The following is a 16,827-nucleotide window of genomic DNA, read 5'->3' on the forward strand; positions in this document are numbered from 1 at the left end:
ACGCTATTAGGTTATAAAGAAGACCCACACGACCATCGAGATAAAACCAGTGACATTCCAGCTTCAACGATCGCTAGTGTTTGACGATTTAGAATCCGATTTGGTCTTGCTGGAGTGCGAGTCAGTGGTGTAGCCAGTGACAAAATTGGTCGATATCAGATGTAATAATTTCCGGTCGATGTCGATGATAAATCACATCCAGATTTATCGGCGGGATATTTAGATGTCTTTTGAGTTGGGGAATCCATTCTCACAACATGACCCATCCAACGTAGCTTCTGCAGCTCAATACGTCTATGTCGATTTCCGAGAATAGATGACACAACTCCTGGTTAATTCGACGGCAATATTCATCGTCGATGCAGATCTTTCGGAATTTTTTCTCTGAATGCTGGAGCAAATGATATTCAAGTAGGAACTGTAACTTTATCCGAAGTCGCAGTATAAATGGGGACTTATCTAATACCGACTTCATAAGAACCTACTTGCCCATGTGATCTCCGAGATATGAATAACTGCGTCACGTATTTATGGATTCTGGACCATTGGAATTATCATTGATGTTGATACTATGTTGTCGCCTAACCTCTTTTGGAAAATTGTTGCAGTAGATTATCAAGGAGAGGTTTGTAATTTTCTTCCCTATAAAAAATGTGACAATGAGAAAAGTTTAATGTCCTCTGAAGCTAGACGCCAACTTCGCTCTTCAACTTCTGGCCTCTGAACATAGTTAATAGAGGTCAAATGGGGTTAATAAAAATGGCTGGCTCAATATCGTCCAACACTTAGGACAAATCCCCCTAAAGCTTGGAACAAATCCTCTCCTAGAATTATCCGGTTTTAGTAATGGGATTATTATGATCTTCCATATTGTCTGACTGGTTGATGGGAGGTTGATGGGGAGCGTCAAAATGTGTAAAGACGATACCTTTTCGCCGTCTTATCCTTTATAAGACAATTGCGCCCAAACATAGATCAATATTTAGGGTCCTACAAACCCATTTCTAATTTTGTGCAAATAATCGGTGCTTTATTTCAGGAACTTTTTGTAATAAGTTCCCAACGATTTCCAGATCGAAATTGTCGAAAGCTTAGCACACATCCTCTCCTAGGAGTATCCGGATTTAGTAATGGGATTATTATGATATTCTTCCATATCATAATAATCCCATTACTAAAACCGTCCTAGAAAAGAGTCCTAGAAATCCATTTCTATTTTCGAACAAATAATCGGTGGTTTATATTAGACACTTTTTTGTAACAATTCCCGAAAGATATCACATCTTTTCCCGAACAACATTGTCGAAAGCTTAGAACAAATCCTCTACTAAACATACAAGGTGTGGAACCGACACTATGATTCCAATTTTGGAACTTCGAGTGAAAAGAAAGAGAATTCAACTGCATTTCAATTCCATTTGGATCACGAAAATATCAACGCAGTTTTCATTCCTCAAAAACGATTTTTCGGATATAAGATTTTCTATATTTTACAAGTAAAAAAAATAATTTGTACAGATTCTCCCAAATGGACAAAGAATATATTTTGGTGTTTGATCTGATTCCCAATCTGCTAATGAATCAAAAAAAAAGAATATATATATATATGGGCAATATTGCCAATTTTTTAATATTTCATTTTCAAAAAATCAGCTTTTTTGTTTTGGTGGCACATCAATGATTTTTGGTACACATATAGAAAAAAATGTTCTGACTCCGAAACCGTTCGCGATCAAATTTTTGGTTGATGCGCGCAAAAGTTATCGAGGTTTTAAATTTGGGCATAAGAAAAAAATCTTAAAATTACGCCGTTTATTATATTGACCAAAAACGTTTATATATATCTTCCTCCGTAAAATAAGAATATGAATATATTATAAAAATCGCGAAAAAGTTGGACATCTTCGCGAAATATGAGAAAAATAATGAAAATATAGGAGATTACGTAAATATTTTCATTATATTAATGACATACACACACCTAAAAATTAATTTAAAAATATCTACATAATCTAAACACCATGGTGAATCAAATGATATCAAAATCACACAAGTCCGTGTAGCTGTTTGTAAATCACAGCGACAACAAAACAAGATATTGAGGAAAATTATTTGTTTTTGGTTCGAAAAAATAATGTCATCACATTTATTTTTTTAATTGTATACAAGAAATTTCAGAAAAAAATGTTGGGGTTATTCTGCTATTTTACCCGAATTTCGCTGAAAAATTGACATATATAATAATCACTTTTTGTGTATAAGTATACGCCTTGCGGATTATATCAAGACCCTTCCGATAAATCTTAGGGTTCTTTAAATAGGAATAAATCTTAAAATAAAATAATATTTTGAAATATACATATTAAATTGCGTCTAAGTCGCGTAATTCTCAAAATCATTTGATGCGCATGCGGTTTCCAGGAAGTACTGAAGTTTATCTTCCAATCCATATATATATTGCAAAATTTCATTTGACGGCTAAGATGTGCCGCACGTTACATTGAAGTACCCAAAAAATCGTAAAACGCGAATAATTTCCGAAAACTCCATATGTCATTAACGCGCATCCGATTTCAGTGTGCACCCAAAAAAAATTCGTCGATCTATACTTATTTCAATGTGGTCCATTAAGAACCATGGATGTGCCAGCTCACACTATTTTTGAGATAAATTGCGTCTACATCGCGTAATTCTCAAAATCATTTGATGCGCATGCGGTTTCCAGGAAGTACTGAAGTTTATCTTCCAATCCATATATATTGTGCGCAATTTCATTTGACGGCTAAGATGTGCCGCACGTTACATTGAAGTACCCAAAAAACCGTAAAACGCGAATAATTTCCGAAAACTCCATATGTCATTAACGCGCATCCGATTTCGGTGTGCACCCTATAAAAATACATCGATCTATACCGATTTCAATGTGGTCCATTAAGAACCATGGATGTGCCATCACAATCTATTTTTGAGATAAATTGCGTACATCTCTCTTTCGGCTGAAGTTTTTAAAGTTCTCTTTTCGAAAAAGATCAAAATCCGTATGAGGTCATTTATTGAAGCGGAAATGATACACAGAAAACGCAAATAAATCCGCGATATTTTCAAAAACATTTTTTGCCAAATTTCGTGTTTTTGGAAGGCCAGTTCCCGCCGTTCTAGTAGATGGATTTTCACGAAGAAGATTTTATATCATCCGAAACGGAAAAAACCTTATTGATCGCGGGTACCCATATCATTCAGTTCACAGATCTAAAAATTTGGCCCGAAAAATAGGTTTTTTAGAAATTTGATCGCACAAAATTCGCACCTTCGGATGAGTATTACTCTGAAGCTGTGCATGCTACATACACAAAATACATATCAAATTACGCAGATTCGCGACTACAATAATCGTATAATCGATTTTTAGAAATTCCTGTTCGCGTATTAACGCTAGAACTAAAATTCAAAAAACACTCAAAATCGAGCTTCAAAATGTCAGCATCATTTAAAGGTAGATGCAGTTAAAATTTTGAAAAATTATACATAAGGGGCGTAGTCCCCATTTTGTTGGCTTCTAGTTTTATTTTGACACGAAAGCCGTGCAATGAGTGGCTTAGTCACAAATCGATAGAGAAACTGGTTCGCCTCAACCTATTTTTACACATTTTTTTACATTAAAGTAGACACAGCTTCCACTAAAATAAAGTTTGGAGGTCAATATCATGAGCAGTTTGCAACGACAGATCAATTAACCCAAAACTATTCACTTTTTTTCATATACTTAAGTAGTTCCCGAGTTATAAAGGTGTGAACCTCCGCTTCAGCTATGTTAAAAAATTGGCAATATTGCCCATATATATCCTGACAAATAACTCAAGAAAGTAAATTCTTTAGATGTTTTAATGCAATCGATAGCAATATATATATATATATAGGATATACAAACTGTAATTGTAATTGATTTAATTGTTTAAATAACATAAACAATTTAAATTACCAATTTTTTTAATAACAAAATTAATATGAAATACTTTTTTCACACACATACTAACTTCTTCAAATTGCACCTACAAATGCTTTGTAATTATGATCCGGAAATATCGACAACATTTTTAAATAAATAAAAAAAAATTAATATTCAATATGACTGCACCTAATTTTCATAAAAAACAGCACTAGTTTCTTTCCTCAACAGAAAATACGAAAAAAAAACTATTTCTTTCTAAAAATAAAATTTTGAATTCCACATTTAATTAATTTCTTTCAAATAAATAAAAGAAAAACTGCCTTAAAATATCATTATTAATTTTATTCCAATTGTATATATATAGAGTATATTAATAATAATAACAATAAGTATATAATAACAAAGCAATAACTAATATATTATAAATTATAAATAAATATATATTTAGAGTATGTAATAAAATTTATGTAAATAAATTTAAAATATACATATACATATAATAATATTAGTAATAAATATATTTAAACATTAAGAATTTTAATAATTTTACTATTAACTATTTTTTTAATTTTAAAATTTCAGTTTTAGTCAAAAATAATATTAAAACAAAAAGCAAACATAATGAAACTATTTAACAATAATATGAAATATGTATAAAGTAAATGAAAAACAAGAACAACAACAAGTTATATAACAACCAATTGCATAATAAAATGAATTCAAAAATAAATTCGCCGATTGCCTTCAATTAGAAGATTTTTTTAATTTTAAATTTAAATATCCTAACAAGAAAACCCAAAAATAAAAACAAAACAAACGAAAACTTTTTAAAACCAAAATCATATACAGTAAAACAAAAGACAAAAAGAAGAAGAACAACAACAAAAGAAAACTCCCAATATACAACTTATACAATATCATTAAATTTTAATAAAAAAACCAAAAATTCAGACAATTCAATACAGAGGAAATTTAAAACAACCAGAAGAGAACTGAATTATTGAAAACCCCAAGATTTTATTCCAAATGAAAAATTACAAGAAAACAAGAAAAACTTACTCAAAACATAAATACCAAATAATAAACATCAGCAAGTATTTATCTAAAGAAAAAATAAAAATTATTAAAACAGACAACAACAAAAACATACTACAGTTTAGTTCTTAACATATAACAAAAAAACCAGAAAACCTACAAACATAATAATATACACTATATATCCATAACAAAACAAATACCATATTATAAATAATTACAAAAACAACAACCAAAAAATATTAAAAACCAAATCCCCAATTAAGTAAACTAAACGAAGGAATTTAAATAGCATTAAATGAAAATGACAAAGCATACTTACATACATACATAAATAAACCTTTATATAAAACCAACATACAAACAAACAAATCAATGGACATTCCAGCAGGATTGCATTCATTCACAGCATACATAGAAGGACATGAAATGAACAAAAAACATCCTTTTTCTCAAATGGAAACATTGATGTGAACAGGTGAAACAGTTATAACTGGAAATAGAAATTCTACAAACAAAATCTTTTTATCCTCTACAGTTATGGTTAAAATTCCAATTTTCCTCAAAAAACCACACCCTCTCTTCCAACCTTTTAACTACCTTCCACCCATATCGTTTATATTATCAGATAATATTGCTTATTTTAAGCACCTGCATTACCACACCATTTTATTCTATTGATGACTATTTTTTGTTATTTCGATTACAATTTGATTTAAATTTAATATTCAGTATTAAATTAATTGGGACCAATTTATTCATATCTGAATCAATTGGAATAATAAACCATAAATACACATTTTCACCACACCACACCTCTCCTCCAACCAACCACACAAGCTACCAAAATGTTAAGCATTGTCTTCTTTTTTTTTTATAAATATCCCATATGTATTTTTTAAACAATAGAAATAATTGTCGGTTTAAATAATTTCCCTTTATTACTATTAGCGCCTTAGGGTATGCTTTAGTTTTTATGTATTGAAAATGAACGGTTTAAAAATTTACTAAATACAAAAGTCATTGGTTTTGCAGTTGCCACATAGGTTTATATCGAATATTCTTAAAGGGATTGTTTAGATAAGAAAATATCAATGAATCAATCCTTACAATTCATAATGGCAATGAAAATGTATTTCGATTAATAATAAAAATTGTGTTAAATGCCTAATATTTATTATTATGGACCCTAATTTCCATTTTCGAAAATATTTCTTTAATCATTTTTAATTCCGATAGGATCTGTGCTTACATCAGACATGTACATGTGTCGTAAGAAAGGCTCGCAAAAAAGAAAATCAATTTCTTCTTAAACAATTTCTAACAGCCTAGACATATTACAACATTAAAATGCACTAACAGCCTCAAACCAAATTAACTTTTTATATGTTGTTAATGCAAAAAATGAAATTGAATTTATTCTGATTTATACAATTTCAATATGGCTGTCGAAAATCAAATTTGTTTTCCGTTATGAATATAAAAATGAGAAATATTGGTAGCTGATTTACTAACATCATTGCTGCTATTCAACCTTTTAGTCATGTATCCATTTCATAAAGATATAATTCCGAAAAATATTGGAAACAAATGTCAATATTTGTTTTGAAACTGTTTCATAAATGCAGAAACTCTCGTTTGACAGGGGTAGATAATTATTCAAATTAAGAATCTTCTAATTACTTGTCCAGATTCCCTTATCGTGGATTGTGTTGTGATGTTCGGCCTATAGATCGACTAAAAGAAACACAAAAAATAAGTTTATGGTCCACTTCATCCCAAGATTATTATCTGATCATCTCTGAAAATTATGGGAGTTGTCCTTGACCATAACTGGAACCTCATGGATAACTTCAAAGCGATCAACGCTATATTTCCGCCCTCCAGTGTGGTAATGGGTTACTAAATGATATCTGAACACGTAACCACCTGTAAATATTTAAGTGTAACTCGCACATCCGGGTACATACGACAATATAATTGGTATCAATTTAAAGGCTAACAACTCCTCTTGGATATACTATCAACTTCTCGGGTCTATGTCCTTCAGAAGTAAATATATACGCCATTGAATACAAATTTTGTAATTGTTCACACAAAAGTCAGGGTCCATTTGACCCGCTAAATACTGACAGATCATTATCAAAACAGGCATGCTTTTTCTCCTGCCATGTAAAATTTTGCGATGTTTGGGCCATAGTTGCGGCCTCTGGAGCGACCATAAAATCAGACAAAAATAAAGTTTTTGGTCCATTTCATCCCCTTAATATTAACCGATCTTTATCTGACCTCGTCCACGCTCTGTTCTTGAGGTTATATAGAACCAATTCCGTTTAATAGTTTCCGGGCATGTAGACCTGCTACCATAGCTCGATCACGCTCTGTTCTTTAGGTTATATCGAACCAATTCCGTTGAAGTCTTTAATGTATACTTTTTACTATTATGACAATTTGAAGTAGAAGATTTAATATATATATATATATATATATATCAATGTTCTCTAATTCCATACTATGATATTATTATCCGAATAGATTACATTTGAATAAACATATATTAAATAAAAAACACAGAGGTCAGCTGCGTGTTTAGTTTATAACGAAACATATTCTAAGAACTTTAATATTTTTACACAACTTTTTGCAACTATTTTATTTAAAAAGTCCTTGATGTATATTGTCCACATCATTTCCTACATTACTTGCTATGTGGCAACGCCGAATCGTAATATATTTTACGACGTTAGTTTTACTCGATATTAACATTTCGTACGATACGTACCTTACTAATGCTAATGCATCCACAATTGAACATGTTATGATTAACAAACAAAGAATTAAAGCATACCTTAAGGCGTCAACAGTAATTTTAATTCAGTTTACCTAATAATAATTCTGTATGCATTTCAAAGTCTATGTTGCCAACTATAAGAAAAAAAATAATCCCTTATAACTTTTTCTCCCATTTTACTTTTTATATTTAATAATAAAAAAATTAAACATATATAAATATATTTCTTTTTAAATTAAAAAAAAAACATTTGTAAAATATTTATAACAAACAAAACAATATAGGCATTTGTTACATGAATAAAAAAATAAGTAAATACAAAATTTAGTATAAATTTATGATTTTGTTTATATATTCAAACACGAAGCGAACATGGTTAATAAAGCTTTAATTTGAGAAGCTATAAATAGTTAATGATACATTACAAAAAAAGGAATACAAAAAAAAAAGAGAAGAGAAAAACAGCTGTCCTCAGTTATATAAATTTTTCAAAATGAGTGGCAGAACAAAAAATATTTAAGAAATAAAAAACAAAAAAATATATTATAACATATAACGATTAAAGGAGAAGGTGAAGCGACAAAGTAATATTATTACAGTTTTATTCATAAAAAAATTAAAATTAAATAAAAAATAGTGAGATTAATTAAAATAAAAGTTGACATCAATATTTCCATTAAACAAAAAACAAAACACATTATACAAAATATAGTAATTATAATAATTTAAAAAAATACAGTAATATTTTAAACTACATTAAATCTAAGATGTGGAAAGGTGGAAGTATTTAATTAATAATTACAAAAACGAATGGAATAATTATGATGATGATGAAGTAGGCGTAAATCCCAAATAAAAAAAAACACAATGAGGAAAATTCATGAAAATCATGAACATCAAATATGTAATGTTATACATTTTACCATTTAAGGTAAATTTACAGACATATGGAAAAAACCGAGTATAATTTTAAGGTACTAAAGTAAATTAACAAAACAACACATATAAATAATAATTATAATTATAATAGTAATTATAATTAAACAGAAAGAAAGACGGAAACATCATTTTCAGGATTGTATAACATATTATTAAATTGTAGTATTTATTATTAATAATTATTTATACAGTACTAAAACAAAAAATCAAGATACACATACACTCATGACACCACATCACACAACAAACAAACAAAATAAAATTTTAAATTCATGACAAATAAACATCGGACAAACGAATTAGTTTTTAACAGACACACACATACATATACAGCAAAGGAAGGAAATAAAACGAAAAACCAAAAAATAATACCAATAATGGAAAATAATACAAACCAAAATCAAAAACAAAGGTCAGATTATCCAAACGAATATAACTTGTATTCATTTTGAAAATACACCCCCACACAAGACAAGGTTTCCATTAGAAAACCCCCCCAAAAAATATTATTCTCGTCTTACAACAACAATTTTACTTTCCAGTGGCATTTTGTTTGGCTGTATTTGCTTGGAAAATCTTTCTGGCGTTTACTCAGAGTAAATGAACAGCAATTCGTATATATATACATACATATATTTAAATTTAATGCAAATCTAATTGAACTAATTTTAATGAAAACATCTTGTAAATATTATTAACAAAACCAAAAAATAAACAATAACTCCCCCATTTAAAAGAAATTAAAAATAAAAAAGAGAAGCAAAAAACTGCACACATACAGCAACACTTATACAATTAGTTGATTACTATTATAAAAACCAACAACAACAAAAAACAATTATTATTAACTTATAACATAAAAACAGGCAAACAAAAAATATACAAAAAATAAAAAAACAAACAACAACAAACCATACCTATTATAAAAAAAATCAACAAGAACAACAATGGTTAAATAAGGTAACGATAAAATTATAAAAAAATTAAAAAAAAACAAACAAAAACACAATATTATTATTAAATTACATTATAAATTATTATAATTAAAAACAAAAAACAACAGCAACAAACAAAATGAGAATATTATTATATAATAATGCGTAACAAAATGATTAAAGAATAACAAAAAACGTATTAAGAACGTTGTATGATTTTGATCAAAGAAAAGAAAAATAAGAAATAAAAAAAACAATTTTTCGATTTGTTAAAAAATATACATAAAAAATATTTAAATGGCATTTTTTATTTTCACAAAGAATGGTGGGGGGATGGTAAGTATTGTGGGATATAATTTTAATGGAAAAACAATTTAAAACAGGACATTAAATTTGGAATGACTAAATTTGTACGAAAAGTACTAAATGTTATATTGATGCATTTCAATTTGTTGGGTACCGTAAATAGATGGTTTTGAAAATTCGGATCAAAAGTATACGAAAAGCACTAAACGAATGTTCGTACTGCAAAACTGTATTACATTTAGTGCGGAAAGTACTGAATGTTCCAAAAATTACTTCATTTGGAATTTAAAGAACGATAAGAGCAATTATATTGGAAATTGGCATCGTTTATAGAAATAAGGAAAGAATGTGGTGTTGACAATTCGTACTATAAATGTACTATATGCTATAAAATGTCCTAAAATTAGTAAATTTAGTGATGTGTAAACCTTAGATTTGGGTATTATTGTTAATGTGTAGGGTTGAGTTTAACATTTAAAAGAAAGTTGTACCCATTTCTAGATTCTAGATGGTTTTCAACCGGCTGGCAAATGGACATGCATAACATTGGAGACTTGTAACTTTGTATATACGCACATGAAGACTTAAGAATATTAATTGACAACATGTTGATGTTGGTTCTTGTAGCTAAAGAAAAATCTTTCTTTTCGACAACAGAGTAGATCCTTGGCCAACTTTCCAACACAACATTAAAGTATAGTCGAATCTGATCATAATTGACATTAAAAAAAAAAGAAAAGGAAAGGTGCGTGCGTGCGTGCATGATAATAATTGTTATACTCTTCCCCACACTTTGTACACACAGGCCAAAGTAAACAAGATAGAGGATTAAGATATAGCTCCCATATACATTTGTGTTCGATTTCATGTAAATAGTGTAATAGTGTAAAATCCCAATGGTTTTCCTACTAGAACAAAATTTGGCATAACGTATGAAATTGATTCGAGGATAGATTGTGTTAAGTTTCATTAAAATCGGTTCAGATTTAGATAAAGCTTCCATAATTTTTTCGCGCAATTTTAGTTAAATGGTGCATGAAACTTCTTAGATTTTTTCTGATTGACATATTTTGCACATTGCAGTTGTTGTAGATGCAGACATATCATTCTTATATATTTTTGGCCGACTACATGTTAATTATGCACCAAATAATCAACGGGTGTCCGACCCCACCCACCCATTCTCGATTTTCATTTTTCAAGATTTTCAATGGGCTGGTAAATCAATACCAATGCTTGTTAAGGTTTGTAACTTTGCACAAATATATTTGAAGATTTAAAAGAGAAGAAAAATAATTTACAAACAATTTTTGGTATTGTTTTGTTGTTGTTTTTTGTAATTAAAGAAAAGTCCGTATTTTTGATGGCGGGCATGATAACTCCTCACTGAAACATCGGAATCCGTATGAACTAGGATTATTTATTAATAAAATGGCGGACCTTTGAAAAAATATTTTTGGAAAATCGCCGATTTTTAACCAAAAACCAAGTTAAAAAAATAAGGAAGATCTTCACCGATTGGCTTTATCCTAGTTCACACGATAGCTATACACTCACAGAGAAACGTGTAAAAATTTGGAATCGATTGGGTTATTAGTTTTTGAGTTATCGTGCCCGCCATTTTATTTTCCACCAGACAATTGTAAATTCTGACTGGCACCCATATAAAAGTAACAAGCATTTTCAAAATTTTATTTTTTTTTTTATATTTTGATAATGGCTTTAATTTGGCATTATAGTTACTATGAGAATAAAATACCTCCAATCAGAAAATTTTAAATATAGTCTCTAAATATAGTTTAAATATAGTCTCTAAATACTCTCTTAATTGTATGTACTTTGAAGATCGTAAACGCACATTTAATGAGGTAGCTGTACGTTAGAGGTTACAATTCCTCTTCGCAAATGCTTAAGTATCAATCTATTTGCATTACTTATATTGGGTAAATTATATGCAAACACATTAGTATAAAAAATACAGTCCCGATTTCCAACGGTTTTAAAAACTGAACAAGTTTTCACAATTCAATGTTTCGTCAGTATAAGTTGCATTGTAGATTTCCTTTTCCTTTTAGCATTTTTACAACTTCTGGCAACACTGATCGCATCTGTAGGCTTAACAGCAGTGTTTTAATAAAAAAAAAACATTATGGCACCTCCATAGTGTTTTGACCGTACCAAAGATGGATATATTCAATATGATAAGTTACTGCATTGGAAATGACCAAAGGCGGATGGGGTCGAATATATAGGTGCTAGATGTTATAATAAATTACATATGGGAGCAATTTCTATATCTGAACTGAACATGTAGCGGAATTTTGGTGGGATGAAAGTTTGAGAAACAACATCGAATTTGCATTAAATTAGTGTAAAATTTTAAATTTCCATAGCGGAGTTTTGAATACCACTTCAATTATGAACTTTCTGTAACATATAGGACGAGGTGGCCGAGTGGTTAAGGCGTTGGACTGCTAATCCAATGTGCTCTGCACGCGTGGGTTCGAATCCCATCCTCGTCGATTTTTTTTTTAAATTTCATATCACTCTTTTGCTGAATGACTGACATAAATGAAAAAAATCGATTTTGCAAAAAATGCATTTAAAGTTTTTAATGTATTTATACCTTACGACGAACAGAGGAACTTCTACAGTTTCCCAATCAGAGTGTTAAAGAGGTATTTATCTGAACATTTTGAAGTTTGAGCGATATATACATTACTAAATTTCAAATTTTAGATTTTAAATCCCGTTTTATTAGGTACGTTGTGTACTTCGTCCTGTGTGCAGGGACGACAAACATGGGGACGAGGTGGCCGAGTGGTTAAGGCGTTGGACTGCTAATCCAATGTGCTATGCACGCGTGGGTTCGAATCCCATCCTCGTCGATTAGTTTTTATCATTCGTTTCAAATTTTCTTTGAGAAGAAATTTTACCTCTGAAACCATGAAAAGCAAAACAGGTGGAAAAGCAGCTCTCGATATATCGAAAATGGGGTGAAACCCAGTCAATGTCTTTACATGGATTAGGCGAGATTTTTTTATGGGAACTATGTACAAATCTGTAAAATTTTCTGCAGGCTACTTTAAACCCTGGAACCATACTGAACCAGTAAGAAAAGTTGCAAAATCGGCCGACTATTTGTATAGATACGTTTATATGGAGGCTATGTCAATAATTGGATCCATATAGAATCCATAATTTATTTAAAATATGGGGACAATGCCATAGCATGGATGTACTTTGATACATTTCCAAAAAAAAGTTATGGACCCTCTTACTGACTTAGCTAGCTCGATACAGAACGTTTGTTCCATAAGCCGAACTTAAAAAAAGATTTCCAGGGGCGTCAATCGAATTCGTGGCCATCTCCTTCTGCGTGAACCATCAGTAGACTCGCTTTTATATGCCTTTTGAACTGGGGCATCCTCATTCGTATCGCTGCAGCTATATCGTAAAACTCGTGGTTCATTCGACGCCGATATTCACCGTCGACGCAGATCGGCCCGTAGATCTTTCGCAGATTTGTTTTCTCAAACACTTCATGAGCTGCCTCATTATCAAGTACACATGCTTCTGATCCATATAACAGCACGGGTAATATCATTTTATTGTAGAGTGCGAGTTTGGTCTGGCGAGAGGTGGCCTTGTTTCTAAACTGCTTACTTAGCGATACCGCGGTATATAAATTCTAAAATAAATAAATTTTGAGTTATCCTAGGTATATTTCGGGGTGTTGCCAACAAAATGAAACATTAAATATTGTCACCACCTTATGGTGGAGAAATATAAAAAGTATAATACCGAGAGATATATTGGAATCAAGTCTGTATCGACCCCATAAATTACAAATTGCCCAACATAGAGCATAGCACTTGTTCGGTGTATTCAAATATTTTTTTGTTAAAAAAAAAACGTTTTTTCCACTTAATACCTATTGAGATTTGTTCCTAAAGATTATTTGTCTCCCAGCAGGAAATCCCGGACACATCGTGAGTTGTTGTTTTTTGTTAATTTCTTTAAAATCATTAAAAAGTACCCCCAAAACAGACTTACATTGTAAAGAAACATGCTTTCTTAGAATGATTGAATTCAAATTGAAATTGTTCATCATCTTCGTCTTAAAAAAAGAAATATCAAATTACGGCTAATCAATTCATGATTAATAGTTCACTACAATTCTACTAAAGTAGCTTTCTCCTTAAGTGAAGTTCTAAAGGTATTTAAAAGCCTCTCTGCGCACCTACCATCAAGTTTCTTGTTCATGCACAGGTACTTAAATGTCATGCTGTGCGCTAAACCACTTGTTTCAATATTAACTGTTGTCTGTATGCAAGGCAGTAAGCAAGCAAACAAGTACACAATACAATAAACATACATACGGACAATTGAAATGGGGTCATCCAGATGAAATGCATTATGTAGATTTATTTGTGTGTGTCTTCTAATTGATGAGGCGTTAGATGGTTTTGAAGCTCAGTTTGTTTTGTTTCGGGTAATGGGCAAATACATTAGAGTGACGATGATTAAGCTTAAATGAAAATTTACATCTGTCTAGAATAAAAATTGAATGGATAAACCATAAATCATGATTAAATACGTACAATTTTTATGGTCAATGACGAGCGATAGCTCTAAGGCCACTTAAATGAATTGAAGTCCGGAAAATTTAGTTTCATTATAAAATTGTGCCGCATAGTGTTGGAAAATGTGTTGAAACACATGTATTTTTTTTTTAAATTTCCCTCAATCAATGACCATGCAATAAATTAACGAAGTGCATAATAAATAGATTTATGTGATTTTTAAGTTCCAATGATTCGAGTTGATTTAATTCTAATTTATTTACAATTTAAGATAAATGGTGTCAGATGAGTAGACCCGATGCTACCTTATGAAATTGGTAGAATATGAAATTTTTGAATTTATTAAAAGCTTGGACTTTTTAAAGAATATTTTTTGTTTATCAGAAGCGTGGATTTTTTAAAGACTATTTTTTTGGTTTATCAGAAGCGTGGATTTTTTAAAGACTATTTTTTGTGGTTTATCAGAAGCGTGGATTTTTTAAAGACTATTTTTTGTGGTTTATCAGAAGCGTGGATTTTTTAAAGACTATTTTTTGTGGTTTATCAGAAGCGTGGATTTTTTAAAGACTATTTTTTGTGGTTTATCAGAAGCGTGGATTTTTTAAAGACTATTTTTTGTGGTTTATCAGAAGCGTGGATTTTTTAAAGACTATTTTTTGTGGTTTATCAGAAGCGTGGATTTTTTAAAGACTATTTTTTGTGGTTTATCAGAAGCGTGGATTTTTTAAAGACTATTTTTTGTGGTTTATCAGAAGCGTGGATTTTTTAAAGACTATTTTTTGTGGTTTATCAGAAGCGTGGATTTTTTAAAGACTATTTTTTGTGGTTTATCAGAAGCGTGGATTTTTTAAAGACTATTTTTTGTGGTTTATCAGAAGCGTGGATTTTTTAAAGACTATTTTTTGTGGTTTATCAGAAGCGTGGATTTTTTAAAGACTATTTTTTGTGGTTTATCAGAAGCGTGGATTTTTTAAAGACTATTTTTTGTGGTTTATCAGAAGCGTGGATTTTTTAAAGACTATTTTTTGTGGTTTATCAGAAGCGTGGATTTTTTAAAGACTATTTTTTGTGGTTTATCAGAAGCGTGGATTTTTTAAAGACTATTTTTTGTGGTTTATCAGAAGCGTGGATTTTTTAAAGACTATTTTTTGTGGTTTATCAGAAGCGTGGATTTTTTAAAGACTATTTTTTGTGGTTTATCAGAAGCGTGGATTTTTTAAAGACTATTTTTTGTGGTTTATCAGAAGCGTGGATTTTTTAAAGACTATTTTTTGTGGTTTATCAGAAGCGTGGATTTTTTAAAGACTATTTTTTGTGGTTTATCAGAAGCGTGGATTTTTTAAAGACTATTTTTTGTGGTTTATCAGAAGCGAGCATTTTTTAAAGACTATTTTTTGTGGTTTATCAGAAGCGTGGATTTTTTAAAGACTATTTTTTGTGGTTTATCAGAAGCGTGGATTTTTTAAAGACTATTTTTTGTGGTTTATCAGAAGCGTGGATTTTTTAAAGACTATTTTTTGTGGTTTATCAGAAGCGTGGATTTTTTAAAGACTATTTTTTGTGGTTTATCAGAAGCGTGGATTTTTTAAAGACTATTTTTTGTGGTTTATCAGAAGCGTGGATTTTTTAAAGACTATTTTTTGTGGTTTATCAGAAGCGTGGATTTTTTAAAGGCTATTTTTTGTGGTTTATCTGAAGCGTGGATTTTTTAAAGACTATTTTTTGTGGTTTATCTGAAGCGTGGATTTTTTATAGACTATTTTTTGTGGTTTATCAGAAGCGTGGATTTTTTAAAGACTATTTTTTGTGGTTTATCAGAAGCGTGGATTTTTTAAAGACTATTTTTTGTGGTTTATCAGAAGCGTGGATTTTTTAAAGACTATTTTTTGTGGTTTATCAGAAGCGTGGATTTTGAATCGCTTCGGTACTGTTATCTATAATGATCTCGCCCCATTTTTTTTATTTTTTAAGGTTTTGGACGCAATTTTCTACCAAAGCGGGATTAGGAAAACTGGAAAACTGTCATTCTAAGTTTATGTTTTAATATAGAACCCATATAAAGGCACCGCCCTATTTTCGGTATTGTAAAGGTTTCAGCTACATTCTTTCTCTGAAGCAGCTGTAATTTGGCATTTGGGTAACTCGGAGGAAATGTTTGTTCTAGGTCAATGCTCTGTCGTATCCCCATATAAACATACCGTCTTATTTTCGGTATTATGAAGGTTTAAGCTGCACTCTACCACCGAAGTGATTGTATTTTTACAGTCTGGAAACTTGAAGATGGAC

The 16,827-nt window shown here is 30.4% G+C and overlaps 2 non-coding genes across 2 annotated transcripts; both read left to right on the plus strand.

Annotated features, from left to right (window-relative positions):
* Positions 1–12,395: 12,395 nt before the first annotated feature.
* Positions 12,396–12,477, plus strand: Trnas-gcu (transfer RNA serine (anticodon GCU)). The gene has a single exon. It is a non-coding gene; the product is annotated as a tRNA-Ser (tRNA).
* Positions 12,478–12,761: 284 nt separating this feature from the next.
* Positions 12,762–12,843, plus strand: Trnas-gcu (transfer RNA serine (anticodon GCU)). The gene has a single exon. It is a non-coding gene; the product is annotated as a tRNA-Ser (tRNA).
* The last annotated feature ends 3,984 nt before the right edge of the window (positions 12,844–16,827 follow it).

The sequence above is a fragment of the Musca vetustissima genome, unplaced genomic scaffold (genome assembly GCF_032173495.1).
Source record: "Musca vetustissima isolate MV318-11 ecotype Yass unplaced genomic scaffold, APGP_CSIRO_Mvet_v1 utg12161, whole genome shotgun sequence".
NCBI lineage: Eukaryota > Metazoa > Arthropoda > Insecta > Diptera > Muscidae > Musca > Musca vetustissima.